This window comes from Drosophila bipectinata, chromosome XR (genome assembly GCF_030179905.1).
Source record: "Drosophila bipectinata strain 14024-0381.07 chromosome XR, DbipHiC1v2, whole genome shotgun sequence".
NCBI classification, from domain to species: domain Eukaryota; kingdom Metazoa; phylum Arthropoda; class Insecta; order Diptera; family Drosophilidae; genus Drosophila; species Drosophila bipectinata.
This window is the reverse complement of record NC_091735.1, coordinates 16,121,666-16,141,124: the sequence shown is the minus strand read 5'-3', so window position 1 is coordinate 16,141,124 and position 19,459 is coordinate 16,121,666. Positions and strand designations below refer to the sequence as shown.

General features: G+C 34.0%; 1 protein-coding gene across 3 annotated transcripts in view; it reads left to right on the top strand.

The window, feature by feature from the left end:
- The window catches only part of AstA-R1 (allatostatin A receptor 1), a 99,804-nt gene that overhangs the window by 30,991 nt on the left and 49,354 nt on the right, over positions 1–19,459 (top strand). For 2 of the 3 annotated variants that reach the window (XM_043213124.2, XM_070276402.1), the window contains exon 1: positions 16,182–16,449. The gene's annotated coding sequence lies outside the window, so the exon portion shown is untranslated. Of the gene's footprint in view, positions 1–16,181; positions 16,450–19,459 lie in introns of those variants that run through there. The other variant, XM_070276401.1, reaches the window with a different exon arrangement.

Sequence of the window (19,459 nt, the reverse complement as noted above, 5' to 3'; positions counted from 1 at the left end):
AAAATAGAAGTCATTTTTATACCCTTGCAGAGGGTATTATAATCTTGTCCAAAAGTGTGCAACGCAGTGAAGGAGACATCTCCGACCCTATAAAGTATATATATTCTTGATCAGGATCACCTCCTGAGTTGATATGAGCATGTCCGTCTGTCCGTCTGTCCGTCTGTCTGTCTGTCCGTCTGTCTGTTTCTACGCAAACTAGTCTCTCAGTTTTAAAGCTATCGACTTGAAACTTTGCACACACCCTTCTTTCCTCTGCACGCAGTATATAAGTCGGAACGGCCCGGATCGGCCGACTTTATCCTATAGCTGCCATATAACTGATTGATCGGAAATAGTATAACTTCGGTGTTTTTAGAGTTAGAGAGATCAAATTTGACACGAGAGCTATTTTTGGCAAACCATTACGACATGCCAAATTTCATAAGGATCGGCCGACTATATCTTATAGCTTCCATATAGCTGAACGATCGGAAATGGTACTTGGTAGAAATATCAACTTTCGTATTTTTGAAGATAGAAGTTTGGGACTTTTTTTAGATTTTTTATTTTAGTTAATTAGTTTTATTATGATGTAATCATAAGGATCAGCCAACTATATCCGATGTTTGCGATATATATCCGGTTTTAACTGCAAGGGTATGTAAACTTCGGCTCCGCCCGAAGTTAGCTTTCCTTTCTTGTTTTTCTTGCCGTTCTAAATATCACACAATCTTGAAGTGATGATATTCTGTTAAATATTTTGAATGCTTACTGGAATAAAATGGCAGGTGGCTAAGTGTGTGTGTTTGAAAGGATATAAAAAAATAACGATATCAATGGAAACAAACTTATAAAATTGTACTCTAATGGAAAATACCCAAGATTTCAAAATTTCTTTCCGGTGAGTTTCTGAGAGAAATACAGTTTACAAAATAAGGCCAACTCAATTATAGTTTTACAGCACTGGTTTATTAAAACAAGTATTTCAACACTAGTTTCAGTATTAGTAGGACCGTATTCTAATTTAAATGTTGCAGCCTTAGCTTAAGTTTCAATGAAGCAAATTCAGGGATAGATATATATAATTTATATATTTATCTATAATCATTAATAATAGTTTTCAAATAAAGTATAAAAACTCAACTAAAAACGTTCTATTAGTAAAGTCTTTAAAGTCCCAATTGTTGCCTAAAATTTTCGTTCAGTGTGTAAGAGTATATAAGTGGCATTGGCCACACCCCTTGGTGCGCCATTCATTTTTGTCCTGCTGGCAGGACTTTCTCCACTTTCCACTCCACTTTCTCCGGTACGTGTCCTCGTATCTCACAGCTGCCACATTTTATTCTAATCATAGCAAAAGAAACCTCCGTATATCCTTGGACTTTGTCCGGGGAACATATGTGTATTTCGCATTGTGTACATAAACATACAGTCATTCTGAAAGGCGGCAGCAAGTGCAAGTCATGTCCAAAAGTAAAAACACTTTTAGGCCATTCTCTGCATATTTGGCCAAGACGAAACTTTTCCCATTTCCTTGCCTTTTTCATTTGATTGTGAGTGGCTTTCTCGGGGCGGAAGAGGCTGACAGGGGCGTGGCAAATGGCCTGGAGATTGTACATTATGAATTTGCCGCCTAATTGAAGTAGCTACTTACCAGCCACGCCCCGCCCCAGGGTACACAAGCCCACGCCCACGACGAACACCGACCACCGAACACTTCATGGAAAATTGCCATTTCATTTGCATCTGTTGATGGCGTTTTGCGGTTGCAACCGTTGTGCCTCGCTCCCTCTCTTCTATGGCCACCACTATCTCTATCTTTCTTAATTGCGCCCTCTCTTTCTATTCTAATGAGCTGCACAATCGTTGCCATGGCCACAAAATGTTAAATCCAAGATTCTAGCCACACACAAAATAGGCTAAGCACTTGAAGAAAAATATGCATATTTTTGTGTGATTTTATCACCGAAATAAAAGTACTGAATATTAAGGATTTCTTAAAAATTTTAAGTAGTTTAATCAGTAAATCAGTTTTAAGATCTATGTAAACCATTTGTCATGTAAACCATTTTAAATTTAATTCATTCTTCTTCCTCATTTTTCAAAAAAATGATTTGGTATTAAACAACATAATTCTAAATGGGTAAGTTGTTGAATTTTCATCTTAATTTACAAGTAAGGTTTCTTTTATTTTAATCATTTCTATATTTAATTTTATTTAACATTTAAAAGAAACATTAAAGAAAAATCTAAAAATCTTAATATTTAAGAAAACTATACAACTATTAATATGAACATGTACAAATATGTACAAAATACATTGTATTTTCAAAAATTTCTGTATGTTTATTTCTTTAAAACAATAACTTGATTCTAAAAAACACAAAAATTGGAACTATTTTTCATTAAAAACACAGTTATAACAAGTTTTTCTTATAACAAAAAACAAGTTTTTCTCAAAAATATAACCCTAATAAAAAACCCTGGATTTTAATACATATTTAGACATTTTCTGTATTCCAAAAATTCTTGCTGTGTCCTGGTACAACAACACCAATTAATGACGACTTAGTTTCCCTTAATTCGCCTTCACATCCCTTTGGCAAATGCTCTTGCTTATTTCATCATTATTCTCATATTATTTCAGTTAGGTTTTAATGACAAAAACCACACAAAATGTCGCCTTTACAGCAAACAGAATTTATAATAAGGGCTTAGGAACTCGAAACAAAGGTTGCACAAGAATCTAACTTACCCAATGGTATTATTCCAGTCAATAAATATGAAATAATTGAAATAAATTTGTCTTGAATCTTGAAGAAAGATTTTCCTTGATTTTCCCACGCATTTTTTTCTGTCCTGAAAAGACAAATGCAATGACAACAATCACAAAATGGCTGTCATAACTGTCAATAAAAATATAAACGAAAACAACATAAACAACAAGCTGCTAACAGCAACAATAACAACTACAACAATAACAACAACAGCGAAATAGCAAACAAACAACAACAGCATTGTCGAAACATGTGCTTTTGGGTCATAAAGCTCATAAAAATCAGGCAAGGACCAAAAGCACTAGAAAAGGAAACAAATTTTTAACGATAAGTACAAGAATGAGCATGCGATAAACCGAAAACAGGAAAATCCCGAATTTTATGCCAGACACCATAAAAGATAAAATATTATTAAATTTTCTGCTTAATTGTGATTTGTTTTTAACATAAGAGGAGGGAACCCACAAAAAAGGCTTGGGATGAGGCCTTACTTTATACTTACAATCCTACACACAGTACTACCCAATAGGTAGGATTATTGGGGCTTCCCTAAGAATTCTCTAACTCTTAAGACTTTTTCCAAAAAATTTAAATAAATGCAAAATAACGCAATGTCTCTATCTCTTATTCTTCAAGTCATTTAAATTTTAACCTTCATTATTATATATTAATTTTTATTATAAAAATTCACACAAAAATATTTGTAAAAAATATTTTGTTTTTATTTTCTACCTAGTATTACTTCGAAGCTTAAACAGTATCCAAAACTTTTGGAAAATACTAATCCTTTTCTCAGGACTGTTTATTACTATCATTAAGCTTTAAAATTCTTAATACAAACACATATTTCCTCTCAAAAAGCTTTAATTCAAATCCATTAAACAAATCCTTAGTAATAAGCGTTTTTCCCCCCACATTAGTAATAATTAGTGCATGAATAATCCTAAACCATTCCAAATAAATATGCATATTGAGGGCAATTAATCATTTACCAGCCTGTAAGTCCATACCACTTTCCACATGAATCTCACCTCTTTTTCCCTTTTTTTTAATTGTTGCCAAATTTTCAACACGAAACCATCAATTATGATGGAAAAATTCAGTGTGCTTTTCAGGCAATTAAACGAAAATCAATTTTTCACAGAATTCATCAGCGATCTGGTAAATGTTTGATTGGCCCAAAGGTTTATGAATAAATAAATTGCTTATAATTGTGGAAATGGCCTGATTTTGATTACAGATTCAGGTTGGCTCTAAAAGGCTCTAATTTTTGGCCGATTTGGCATTGGAATTTGGCCAAAACCCAGAAATCGGTAAGTGGCTGGATGCAAAAAACTTAATTCATGTGGATTTCTGCAACGAATGCCATTGTTGGCCCAGATCATTAAACAGGGCCCGGACCAAGGGTGGCCCAAGCGGGGGAAATGAAGCTGGAAAAGTGTTGCCAGTGGTGGTGAAGGAAGTGGAGGGCGGCAAGCCCGAACGACAAAGCCAAGAGGCATTTTATGGTTATCCTGCCTCCTGTCGCAAAAGGTGTAAAACTTTGAACATGAAATGACATGCCGATTAAATTAATGTCCCTAACTAAGGACACAGGGTTAGAGAGAGAGAGAAAGGCAGCTAACCTTAGAGACAGCGGCGGGTACACTCTGTCAGAGTAGACGGAGTGAGAAGACAGTGCAACTGACACCATTTGGCCTGCCGGCTAATAAAGCGGCATTGGGGCCCATGAAAAAAAATATCGTAAAAATAAAAACAAGCCCAAGATGACCAGTTTAACGACGAAACTTTAAGTATCCTATTAAAGAATCGATAATTATGAGTTTTTGCCCTCTTTTGCTTACTTGAATTATGGAAATTAATGTATAAATGTTAAAAGCGATATATTTAACGGTTAATATATTATATTTCAATTTGAAGCCCATTTTTTAGTCTGTTTGAAGCTCTCAATTAAAATACATCCAGTCTAAGTTAAGAAATTTATTTAATCTAATGTGTAATATAAATTTTAAGGCTATGTATAGGTTTCTGATCTTAAATCTCGGTTGCCAAGTATTTGCTGAAAGTACATAGCTGGACAATAAAAATATTTAAATTATTTTATATGTTTGTTCTGAATATTATATAATAACACTAAATAATTCTTCTTTTTGTTTTTATGAAATAGATTTTAAAGTTTTAAAAACTAAATGTATGAAAAAAAATTAGACAAATATTTTTAATTAATATTAAAGCAAAAAAGCATATAGCCATTTACAGGGCTCAGAAACCTAAGCCTTAAGTCCCCCTTGCATCTTCAGGGAATTGCGACTGAAAAGAGACCGAGAATCTCAGCCTCCTACTGAGACAAAAAGGGAAAGAAATAGGCCATTGACACCTGTGACCTGTTTGGGGAGAGAGAGAGGTCGAGGGCTGGTGCAAACGAGACGGAGGGCCACATGGTGGCATCATTAGACACGGACACCATGTGCAACATATAATCCCAATAAATGACAATGGCCGGCGCCCCGTCACCTACGCCCCTAGAAACAACCAGGACCAGTTGCTGTAAGCAGATATTTTTCATTTGGGTACGATGACCTCTGCCGAGGTTACAGCTAAAAATAATACTATAAAGATATAACAAGAAAGGAATGGTATTATTCGAGTTACTATATTATCTATGTATATGATCCTCTAGAGTGATTTTCCTGCCTATTTCTCACTCTAAATACTTATGTGCTTTTTTGAAAATTCTTTCTCTACAAGTATGCTATGCAGCCTCCGAGGAATATGTATTATAGTAAAGATACTAATTTTTTGAAAAACCCAAAAGTACCGGGTATCCATTATTAAAATAAAAACTAAAAGAAAATTGAAAATATCAGTAAAAATAATCATAATAAACAAGGGTATTAATAATTCCAGAACTAGTAATCATAATGGTCCATAGTACCGGGTATAGATATTAAAGAAACTCTGACATTCAAGTGCTGTTTTTGAAAAATGGCAGGAAAAGTAACTATCAATGAACTTCAAACAGGAAAAAAAAATGTCCAAACCTTTAACCGTTTAACTCTCGTACACGCACATATTTTAAAACCTTATTCCACGCACATGGTGCCTGGCCAGACCCCTATACGTTTACATGCATTTTTATGGGAATTAAAGTTGCATGCGGTCGAATTTTTATCTTGAATAGGTAAATATTTTTATTTCTTACCTGTTTATTTTATTTCGACTTAGATAAGAGTACCTATGTGAGGAAAAATAAACTTGCAAAAATATCCAGAATGTGAGAGAAAAAAACTTTTTCTTTCGTCCTTTTTTATCATTTATTATGAGCCAAAACAAAGTTGTTAATACAAAAGAAATGGAATAGTAATGAGTTTTGTAATGAAACATACATAACATCAAATTTTTTCATGTCTTTTGGGGAAGGCATGTGAAGCATATATATTCGATTTTTGAAAGTTGTTGACACACCGGAATCGTACATTTACTGCAGTAAAAGCGAGTTTTGCGACGCCGCTGATAATCGTGCGTGAAAATCCATACTTTGATTTTTGTAACGCGATCGCATATTATAGACGAATTCCACTTCATCACTCATGATTGACAAAAATGAAAAAAGCACACGAAAAATTGCAGCAAAAAAAGTTTATCAGCTCTAACAGTAGTTATTTTTTGTTCAGCGTTTTATCGCAAAATGACTCAAAAATAGAAACAAAACAAGAAAGAGAAATAAAAGAATAAGCAATAAGCTCGTTAATAATGACGAAATGCATGAAAACAAATATCCTATGTAAAATCCGTATGTTTCCGTAAAAAATACATAGGGGTCTGGCCAGGCACCAAGTGCGTGTATAAAGGTGCGGATTTTAAATCTTTTTGTTTTGTCCAGTTTTAAGGACTTTTTTCAATAATAAAATGCACATGTCGGAAGACAATAGAATTTGTGGAGATTACCTGGAAGCAATTTTCGATATCTAAATTGGGAGTTAGTTAAACTAACGTTAAAAGTCGAAATATGCCTGGCCAGAACCATGTGCATGTACAAGGCTTAAACCAATCTAAATAATCTATAAACTGTCAACTTATAATGAAATAAATAAAATTATTTTAATCACTTTCCTAATGAAGAAAAAAAATTATTTTAATCACCTCCAGAACAAAAAGCGTCAAGCTCCAAATCAAATAATGAAAAGTTTAAAACAAAACAAAACTCAAATGAAAATCAAATTTTCAGTTTTGTATAATGGCGTCATAATAAGCGGATTTTGTGTGGACTCCAAAGCCAGAAATCCGTCAAATAGAAATATCAAAACGAATTACATTCGACGCAACCGCAAAAATTGCAATCAACACTGGAATTGCATATGAAATGCTGACCTTCCCATTATTTTCCGGTTTACATTTTTCGCATTTTCCGCACAATATTTCCCACTTGTTGTGGTGGAAAAGTTTCATTTTTTTCATGTACTTTTTTTAAGTAGATTTTCGGTTGGTTGTCGTGGTCATTTGAAATAAGCCAAAAACTGTGCAAATAGTTGGGCCGTTCAACGAGCTCCTCGCCACGGGGACGGTGGTGGCAGAAACAACATTGTTGCCACATTAATGTCAACATTAAAACCCAAAATTACGTTTACTCGAGTTTTTAATCTCCCTCAAATCCCATTTCTGTCAAAACAGGTAAACTTCAAACTGTGCTTTTCACCCGTGGCTTTCACGGTGCGAAATATTTGTTACTAAAAATCATTCCAATCATAGTAGAAAATTGTAAAGGTAGGTAATAATATAATAATAATAATAATATATTTATAATAATAAGAAAGTAGTTTTTAAATAATTTGAAAAATTTACATTACATATTAAAAAAAATAGCTAAAAATAGCTAAAAAGCTAAAAAATACAATACGAAGTTAAATCTTAAATACAATTTTTTTATATCCGAAACCTATATTTTTGTTGTTTTATATAGGTACTTTCATACCTTTTTATCTTTTAAATTAAATACAACATTTAGAGTTTTTAAAAAAGCTCAAACTTGTATTTTGTTTGTTTCCCATTATTTTTTTTTTTTTGATTTTATATGTTCGGGAATAGGTTCGAGGAACTATTTTTTAAATATTTAAAAACATCTGATATACAAATTAAGTTTGATACTATTTTTTTTAAGTGCACATGCTTTTTATACTATATTTTTGTTGCAAAATTTGTACTTTATTGCCGCAGAAATAAGTTGCGAAAGTATTTCGAGGGCACCTCGTTTCACGTTTTTGTAGAACTTTGCTTTTCAGAGAGAGGACACACACAATAAATCCAATGCCAGGGTCAGAGAGCTTTCCACAGCGGATTATGGAATATAAATAGACGGAATGAAAGGAAAATATTTAAAAAGAATAAAGAATACAGCAGGACGTGGGGCGAAGGCTCTCAGACCCGGCATTCTTTGAATGGTGGATACTAATATTAAATGTTAAAAATATTCAAATAAATCCCTTTGGCGCAAAACCCCATCTTTTCATCCATTATTCATTGAAGTCGGAGGTATATATAGATTTTATTTGGCGACAAGTTTGCCTTCGTTGCCAGAAGTTGTCGAAGTTGGCGCTTAATTAAAAACTCAGTTCAAGATGTATGTATATGTACTTTGGATATATATAGAAATATATACATATACTTTGTAAGTGGGGTGTGTGGCTGGAATTCCCCAATCGAAACCAGAAAGCGCTCTCTCCTTGGATTTCGTATAAAAGAATGTTTGCCCTAAATAAACTTGGCCACCAAAGGGACTATAGAAAAGGACGACGGCGACGACAGGACGTGGTCCCTTTTTCCTTGTATTTGCAGTGTCCACCCGAAAACAGCTGTTGCAGCTTCCCATGTATTAGGTTTTTCCTATTATTTAATGAGTTCCCCATGAAAAATTAAATGAAAATGCTTTGCATGTGCGACAAGTGGCACTCGGTGTGTGTATTCTGTATACTTATTATGGCAGAAGTGGACAAGCCGGAAGAACCGGAAGGCCATTAGCACTGAAAAGGGGAAACGGAAATGGAGTGACTGGGAGAAGGGGGACATCAGCAGGATGCAAACATTTAGTTGCCCCTTTTAAATATGCAAATGGATACTCAAAAAACTATTTTATTATTCGCCAGACGCCCACATACACGCACTTCCTGGAACACAAACTTTTTATTTTTCTATATTTCTTGTCTACTTTGTTTTCCTATTTTTCCTACATACGCATATTTATTTTATTTTTTTTTCTATTGTGCCAAGGATCCCGCCCTCAGCAGGCTCTTTAGTGTTATGTCCTGTTTACGATGCCATAAAAGCAAAGAAAACGAAAAACGGGAGACAGGAGACAGGATTCGTGACACGAGGAAACATACATAAATAATAGCCGGGTTTTTACCTCACTTTCCCGAAGGAAAGTCTAAGAAAATCTAATCCTGAAATCCTAATTATACAAGACTAGGTATACTCCAAAAACTATGGTTTATTTTTTCGTGCAATGAACTTCATACACAATAAGTAGCTAAAACTTATGGATTTTAAAGAAATAAATTCTTTCAATATTTAAGATATACATATACATATATATTAAGGTGACTTAATAAGGTATAGAACAAAACAAGAAAGGTTTATTTTCCATAATATTAGTTTCAAATTCCGGCACCCCCACCAATAACAATTGTTAGATCTTGGCCTGACTTTAGAATTTAAAAGAAATAGAGTTGACCCTCGTGTTTTCAATGATTGCTGGAAATCGAAAACAGATTTCTCGCTTTGAAATGTTTACCGAAAGGACCCCAGACCTCAGGAGGACCTCTGGAAAAGCCGGGCGTCTACCATTTGACATTGAATAGAGTAAATGCCTTTGTATGATGCAAAAATACAACAACCATAAAGTCCTTTTGCCATAGCTGAAGACAGGCGGCAGGAAAAATGCGAGAAAAAGAGGGTCCTTCGAACATTGAACATTCCACATGAACACCATCGACATCATCGACAAGCTCTGCGAAATGTCCGACCAATAAGCCGCCTAGCATGGCCGTAACCGTAACTGAACCCGGCTCAAATCATGTCAACTTAGGCCACCAATGCGAAGAGCCCCCTACAAGGACCGCATGTTTTCATACCCTGGAAAATGGGTAAAGGAATATGGATTTTTGGGTACTACTTCTAAGGAAATACTTTCTCAAAAAGTATCACAATCTATAAAATTGGATACAAAATTAAATTCGGAGTCTTGAGATTGACTTTACAGTAGGATGGAAGTTACTTAATAAAATCTCATATATTATAGGGAAATATTTGGAACCATTTAAATTGTTAAATAGTTTGAAATAATATTTCACATTTAATGGAACATAAATGTGATGACTAAAAATCTTACACATTCCCCAAAACAACCGTAGGTATGCCCTTTTTCGATTCCTCTACCTTTTCCTCCCTTCATAGTTTTTTGAATCCTTTTCGCCCCGCCCTTGGATCTCCGCCATTCCCCAGATTGCATATTTTCACAGGAAACGGGGAGCGGAAACTGTTCTGTCCTGTCTGTATGTCCCGGGGATGCTATGGGGAATTTTTCCGAGGGTTGGGACAGGCGGGGGTTCAACGTTTTCAGGACACTTTGTGTCGGAAATTATTTGCTTTCCATTTTTTCGCCGGTCTGGTCAAAGGTCGCGAAATCTTTTTGATTTCCCCAACTCGATGGGAGTTGTGCGATTTTTCAGTTATTTTGAATCATTTATTATTTACGCTTCACTTTCAGATGTTCCTTATTTTTTATTTATTGTGTTTATTTTGTCCAGCTGTTTATGGTAATTGAATAAATATGTTCGAGTCCACTGGTTTATTCAATCACTTCTTATTTTCCCTCCATATTTTATGGGGAAAGCGTTCAAGGTGCATTTGCTTTGCACCTGAATAGAAATCAAAAGCCTCGAACAAAAACCTTGATTAATCTAAAATTGATTGATGTTTATGCACATAATTTAATGGAATTTATTATGACTTGCAGCCCAAAGTAAAGAACATTAAATTAAATAAACTAAATTAGTTTCGGGAAAATAATAATGTGTGAGTTTAAATTTATTTATAAGCTTTCAATTATTAATCACCCATTTAAAATAAACTAATTTTTTTAGCTTTTATTTTGTGTAACTAAATATTTTCGAAAATGAGTTCTTGTTTTGATTCCTATTTTATTAAATAAATTTGGCTAGAAAAAAATTGGATTAGATGACAAGAACACATTCCTTCAGAGAATCCTGCGCAAAGCTATACAAGATATAAGTTTTGTATAGAGTCATTTAATTTCTAAAAAGACTCTTGACCGCCTTGAACAAAAGTCGAAAAAAAATCCAATACGACTTGAAAATGTTTTATTTCTTGAAACACTTTCTTCACTTTCCTTTAATCTTTTTATTTGCTTGGCATAAACTTACAATTTACACTGGCATAACCTTAACCCAAATACAATATTGTCTTTACCATTTCTCTGTCGATTTTAGTTTGTTTTATGTTTTTTTTCGACCACCCGAGATTGTTTATATGCTTTCCCACTCTGTTGGCTTTATTGATGACACAAATGGGTCATTGGTTTCTTAGAGGAGGGCTGACTTCATCCTGGAATTGGCCATTGCAGGCCCATAATGATAACGTGTCCTGCGTGGGAAAACAAGGAGGAAAAATTAAACATTGAATGCGGCCAAGCAGAAGCAAAGTCGCAAAAGTCGTTCGTAAGCCGGCCCAGAGAAAGCCACACAAATCCAATTGATCTATAAAAAACACACAGTAAAGATATAGGTCGTAATGTATATATATAAATGATTTTATAGACATCTCTGTATATATTTCAAGGTGCCTTATTAAAAAGCTTTCAGCCCGCAGACACCAAAACAAAAGACGGCAAAACGTCGATGCCTCCTCTCCTGTAATTTTCCAATGAAAGGAAGTGTGAAATTGTACCGTTATTCATTATATATACATATACAGATACTTTGATAGATATACATACCATATATACCTTTATATAGCTATACATATATATATGTATGTATATGCTGGCCATTTGGCCTAGACCAGGAAGGCCTCGGTTTACCTCGCCTCGGTTATTGTAAAATTGAAATTGAAAACAAACACACTACCCCCACGGCACAGTGGTTACACGGTCCACTAAAAATAACTCAAATTCTCTTCATTTTTATTGTTTTCCAATAATTTATATGTATATTTAAAGCCACCAAATGCAGGTTTAAAATATTTAAAACGGTTTGGAAATACAAAATTTTTAATTGCTTTAAAATTAAACAATCTTTTAAAGATTCACTTAATTTTACATTTGGTATTTAAATTAATTACATACAAATAAAGTAACATTTAACTCAGTTTTTAAATTTTATTTTCACGTAAGCTGCGATATTTGGAAGCTAAGGCTTAGGTTTACATTTTATTAATAAATTATTAAGCTTTAGATTTAAAAGTATTAAATTTACGTTAAAAACGTTAAATATTAAAGATTTATAAATATTAAAGCTAAGTTAATAGGGTTGAAAATACATAATTGTATTTGTCTCCAAACAATGGATTGTATATTTTATATACAATTGTATATTTTATATTCCAATAAACAAAGACAATCCGGAACCTTCCAACATTTTTTAAAATGTACTATTCATATTGAACAATAATTAAAATTTAAATAATAATCTTTTTTTAAAGATAGTTAGTTATCAAGTTATCCAATTAATTTTCTAATAGTTCTTCACTTCCTTAATTGCTTAACTATATTTTTTGACTATAATCCTTTGAAATTTGTGCATAAATTATATAAATTCTATTATATTAGTTTTATTGAGTGAACGTCCATTTTAAAGTTCTTTAAAACAAAACTTTTTCGCCTTAACTTTTTTTCGTAAAAATTAAAATATCTGTTTTAATACATATATGATTATTTATAGTTCTATTTCACGCGTCTTAAATTTTATATTTTTATAATTAATTAAAATAATGGAACCATCTTGTAATCACTATTAATTAGACACTGTACACTTTGGTAGCTCACTAAAAAAACCAAAAAAAAAGACAGATGAGCCTGGGAGCCGGAAAATATCAGGGGTATCGGGGGCATCAGAGGTAGAGCTTTCAAGAGGGTCCTGGCCAGGGGTAGGTATTGAAGGGTGTTGCGGACTGTGGGGGTGGAAGTAAGGGCGAAAGCTGGATACGCATTGTTGCCTGTTTGGTTGCCAAGAAAAGAGCGCCCCTGGCCGACTTTTGACTTGTGTTTTTACAGCTGCTATATGAACGTGTGTGGGTGTAATTCTTACCAAAAGCCCCCCCTAAACCTACACCTTCAACCCTGGCCACTTTCTGGTGGCTTTTCCAACATTTTCTAGTGCGTTGGAAAATTTATATGCGTTGACAAGTTGAGCGCCAGACCCACGAACTTTCAGAGGTGAAAACACTCAGCTGGAGGCGCCTCCTGCCGAGGCAACTTAATACATATATATTTTAGAAGACTCAGAGGCCTAATCCAAAGGGGGTTGCCATGGAAAGGACTCTGCAGTTGTCTTCCCAAAATAATCAAGAATGCTTCACTTAATCCCAATTAACTTCATTGAGATAATTAAATAATATTAAGGAATAGTTACAAAAAGGCAATCCCTCTTGAACGACACCTATGTGAGGAACCTAATCACGTACCAGAATTTACCCACACAAACACATGCACACACACCAGGATAGAAGCCAGGACAGCAAACGACAATCAGTTTCCCAAACAAAAGTTTTGCTTTGGCAAAATAGTTTATGGTTTCATATTTCACATATTTTCAAATGCAAATGGGGATTGGACAGGAAGCAAAAATATGCCATCAAAATTATCAAGAGTCGTATTTTTTACGGGGCTTATATATTTAATTTGAGTTGTACGTAAATTACATTTTTTGTTATTAATTTAATCAAATAGATATTGCTAATATTTAAATTCCTAGTATCATGAGTGATACTTTATTCTTGACAGATGGAATTGAAATGTTGTCCAAAGAGCAAAACATAGTTACATATGGGATTTTATCTTCTTCAAGTGGCTAAGAGGGGGTTCTTGGGCGAAGGAACATTATAAGAATGAAAATCCGAAGGAAAGATTGAAGAAAACAAACAGATTCTGACAGGCTTTTTGAATGTGTTTGTTTCCTTCAATCTTTCCTACGGATCTTCATTCGTATAATCTGCTCAAGCGCCCCAGGACCCCAGTTGCAGATACATTTTTTGGTTACTTAATTGTGATTCCGTATAATTATCTTGGCACTTTTTTCTGTGGACATCCTTTTTCCGGCAAAAATTCAGTTGGGGCTTCACAATTGAGTAACAAGCAAGGCACTCTCTTACTCCATTTGATCCGATAGGTATCCGACTGGGGAATTTTAATTTTAAATTAATTTCAAAAATGAATACACTTAAAGGTTTTTACCTTTATTACTTCATCCTCGTCCCCAAGGGAAAATATAAATAGAAGAATTGAAAACCACCAGAAGAATCTTTTGATTTATTTTTGTGTTTGAAAAAAACGTATGTGTTTAAGAGCCAATGGAAGAATATTAACTTATGCTTCGAAGCCCATGGCTCCGGCTTTTTATACCTCTAGCTTGAGCTCGAGAGTTTCTTATCAGAATCAGTCTTAATGCGATTGCCTTCTTTGGAATTGGGACTAATGAGTTCACGTCTATAAATATGCATACGGATGTGATGTCGAAGGTTAACAAACAATTGATAAGCAACAAGTTGGCTACCTAAGACCTTGGCCTCTAATACAGGCTACTAAGCTTTATTAATATTTATTTCCAAAATTTTAGACATGACATTTAAAATAAAATAAGATTAAAAACTTAAATGTAATTGACGAAAATAGGTCTAACTAAATAACAATAATAATTTAAAGAAAATTCAAGCGTGTCGAGCCGAAGTTGATATACCCTTGCAGTTAAAACCAGATAAATATCCCAAACATCAGATATAATTGGCCTATGAGAATATCATATAAAAAAATGTATTACAATAAAAAATCTAAAATAAGTCCCAAGTTTTTATCTTCAAATATACTAGTTGTTTTTTTATCAAATACTATTTCCGATCGTTCAGTTTTATGGCAGCTATTGGATATAGTCGACCGATCCCGGCTTTTCCGATTTACATATACCATATACTGCGTGCAAAGAAGAAGGGCGTAAGTCGATAGCTTTAAAACTAAGAGACTATTTTGCGTAGAAACAGACGAACATGCACAACAGACGGAGGTGATCTTGATCAAGAATATGTATACTTTATAGGGTCGGAGATGTCTCCATTACTGTGTTGCACACTTTTGACCAAAATTATAATTATAAATAATACCTGTAATTAAATTATAAATTGTAAGCTTGAGCGATGGTATTGCATTGTAGGAACGGACTTAAACACTGCAATTTATGTGACCAATAGAAGTCCAAGAATAGAAATCCAATTATTTAGCGTTTTTACAGGTCGACCGTTTCTGTAAAAATAAAAATTTAATTTTAAAAGGATCGTTAAAATTCCTTCCTTATCCAAAGCTCTGCAAAGTTTGAAATTAATACCCAGTGTAACCAGTCACTACGAAAATGATAAAGGAAGGGCATTGCTCTTTACAGGTAGTTTTGCAAACTATCGATACTATCGTGATAGCAGGGTTAAACCACAAATGTAACCAAATTTCAAATATAAATACAAAAACAAAAATAAAAAAAAAAATCAAATACATTTTTTTTTGATAAGTATTAGTTATTGAAAAGAGTTTTTAAAGTTTTGAAGAGTATATCTGCCAATTGTTTGGCCTCCCTTAGAAAACATTTTTTTTTTCGAGTGGACAAATCTATATTAATTTTAATTTTAAAATAGACAATATTGGAAAAAAATGATTCAAATAGATCTTCTATTATCATAATCATACAAATTTAAAATCACTAGAAGAATTTCTATAAATTTTTTTAAATCAAATTTGACTTTAGAAAGCATTTAAGTTTTTCTATTACTCTATTACAATAAAATATACTACTCTATTATAAAAATATCTGTCAAGTCGATCACTGACCCTGTCGAACGGATGAAAGACTTAAATGTTTAATCTTTTCGCTGGGGACCTGAAAAACGTTCATTGATTCAGGCTGGCATCCACATGTATATTTCAGGTATTTTCTTTTTCGATCTGAGTTTTCACCTTTCTGCCTCTCGCTCACTCCCATAGATGAAAACAAGTTTTTGCCGATCTGAGTACTAGGCTTAAACCGCAAAAATTCAATAAAAAAGTAGTGGACAAATGATAGTGATATTATCGTGATACCTTTTAAACTGTCGATAGTGCAAGATATCATCGATAGTGCCATCTCTGGCTTGCCATCTCTAATTGGTGAAACAATGAAGAATAGTTGTAATAAAATGCGCCGAAGTAGAAAAAGCTTCTTCATAAAAATAACTTGTGGTTATTCGGTTTATCCTCTCTTCTATGTTACAATATTTTGTATCGCTTCTATTTTGTATAAAACACATACTTACCTTTATTTTTTTTAGATTTTGCAAACCACCATAACTTTGAGGCACTTTCTCTTTGGAAAAAGCGTTTAAACATCGTCATTGAACTCGCCGGAATTCGCTGCATTGTGAAAGCCTAATGTCTTATTTCTAGGTAAGTCAAAAAAAAATATCTTTACACATGTAAATCTAAAATTTTTCGCTAAAAAAACAATGCGATTAGGCATTGGCGCGATACAGCTGTTCAGATCAGCTGTTATCGTACAGTGGCTGTGTTCTTGAAGAGCCTTTATGAGCTTATAGGAATCAAACAGTGCATAAGAATGCAATGCCAATACCAAGAGGCTGAGAGAGTGGCCGATCATTGCTTTTTTAATAGGGTCTCACAGGAGTCAGAGTTTAAAAAAAAAACGGCGCAATACCATTTTTTTTTAAGAAACTTACAATGTGCCACCCTTTTCTTGTCCGCCACAAAGATCTTACATTGGTTCTCCATTATTTCTTAATTTATATTAGTTATATCCATCAACGGATTAACATGATGTGGCTTGATACCAATCAAATCAACTTATTACATATGTAGGAATGTACATATTTATGTAGTTCAAGCAAACTAATCATCAAAATCATATCAGTGCCACAGTTGAAAACATTTTTAATTTTAATTTATATCTGTTTATGAGAAGTTGAGCGTTAAACCTATTTCGTATATTATTAACTTATTATTTCGTATATTATTATCTTATATTTTATTAGTATCTTATAGCACTATTCCGATTATAATATTGTGTATAAAATAGTAGTATTAATTTCTCGCAGTGTTCACACTCTTGACCCATAGAAAGTAATCACAAAAAAAAATCAACAGAAAAATTAAATTGGAAATGTTCACACCGAATTTTGTGTGGAAAATTTTTATGGAAACCGAAAAGTTACGACCACTTATATTTAACCCCTTAGCCGTAATCGAAAATTCAATCAACTTGATTGTCCATCTTCCTTTGTGCGCCCATCCCAGGCCATTTGTGACTGCCACCGCCACCCCTCACTCTTTGGCAATGATCTGTGTTGAACTTATGAACTATATGGCGTATGCGTAATGTTAATATTCAGACAACTACAAACTTTGCAAAACAGCCAAGTATTTGTTGGAAAAAGGATATAGAATGTGGCTAATAGGGGAGTGGAGACAGGGGTGCTGATGCAGGGAAAGAGGCAAGGCGATGAAAGTAAAACTTTCGCATTTCGTGGGCGACATCAATGTGGCCACAAAATTGTGTGGCGCCAAAGTCAGGGAACCAGAACTAAGAGCACTGCAGATAGAAAAAGAAATAAAATGGGAAAAGTAGGGAAGATAGACCAGCAAAAATATTTTTCATGTTCATATTTTTTAGAACAAAAAACAATAGGCGTTACTTTTAAAAGTATATAAAGTCCTTCTATACATTAATTGACTTTTAAAATATATAATTACTATTTATTTATGTGATGTGTTATTTCAAACTTATTTTAAACTACTCTTTAAATTTTTGTTGTTTTTTTTTAAAGTGTACCAAATCAAAGGTCTTTCAATAGGGAGGCTCTTTTTAGCTCTTTTTGGCCCCATTTGTTTGTTATTTCCGCATTGTTGTGGGGGCAGGGTAAGGGCAACATTTTTCCCGCCAAACCACTCTGCCACTGGTCTCTGCTCTCGTTTAGCAGCCATTTGATTTGTAAGAAACATTTAAGGGGGCAGCGCACAAGAAACCCAAGAAAAAAGAAATCAATTAAGTTAAGGACGAAGCATGAACGCCCTCACTGGGATTTTTTAAGACCTATTTATGGATATTTAAAAAGAGTTAAAAGATAAAGATGGCCCTTTGAAAAATATTGAATTTCCTTCATTGAAAAAAATAAAGTACACAAATTACTCTTTTTATTTTTCCAATTTTTTTGTGTTAGCGTTAGCTTTAAGAATATATATATGTATGTAGGAATCCCGAGACAAAAATAATCCCTTTGATCTAAATAAAGCCCCGCCTGAAAGGGTATACCAAGAGATAAAACTTTTCCAATATAGAGTGACACACAATGGATGTACGAGGCAAAGGTCCACCCCATTAAAGAAGTCCTCCCATTTCCCCTCAACAGGTTACCACAAAAACTGTCAGCAGACAGTAGAAAACTTTTACATCTCCGGCCCCGAGAATTTCTAGTTGTCCGGCCAAAGTTTTTTCCGTGTTTTTGTCGTCTCCGTCGCAATTGATTGAGTGTTTACAGCGCCATCTAGCGTTTAAGTGCAAGTTCACCAGAAATTTTTCCATTTTTTTTTGGGTACTACCACTTTTTGACAGTTTTTTGGGGTGGCACATGACATCGAACTAACATGGAACGTAAATCAAATGAAATTGATTTGACAGTTCAATTATGGGCGTTATTTGTTGAGTAAAATTTAAGAAAATCGTCTTTAAGATAAATTTAAAAAATGTTTGTTCGCAGAGGTTCAACCCGAGCTTCTTGCTTGGCAAATCATTTTGTAAGAGAAATATAGATGATTGTTCTGTCTGACTTTTGCCATTGTCCTAGTGTTAATTTGCCAATTTCTAGTCCTCGCACCTGCCCAACAAAAAGGACAATGGTCAGTTGGCAGAACAGACCAAAAAGTATAAGTGTAAAAAATACATTCAGACATGAGCAATCGGTTGGTGTGATGGCATTTTATAATCAAAACTCTTTGCACGTTTTCGGCTTTTGGCCACAATTTGGTCCTCTTTCGTCCTTCTTCCTCTTGACTTTTACTTTTTTGCACATTTCGTGGTCCATTGTTTGGCTGGATGGGAACTAAAAATAAGAACCAAGAAAGGACAATGGTGAAACCAAATTAAAATGCACGCCAAAACCTAAGCTGCATGTGATGCCAGGATGTCCAGGATTCTCAAATGGAAAGGACGATTGCACTGCAGATAGTCTAGGCATGAGACCGAAAGTCAAACAAACTCTCCCCTTCTCTCTGAAATGCATTTCTTTCGAACTGCAAAAAAAGAAATAAAATAAAAGGACAAACACCATCTCTCATGCAGGCAAACAATTTTATTGAACATTTCATACTGCAACTAAAAATTTCCTCATGAAGTTGTCTGCTCAGCTGAATGGCTCAAATTGATTTGAAAACTTTAAAAATTATT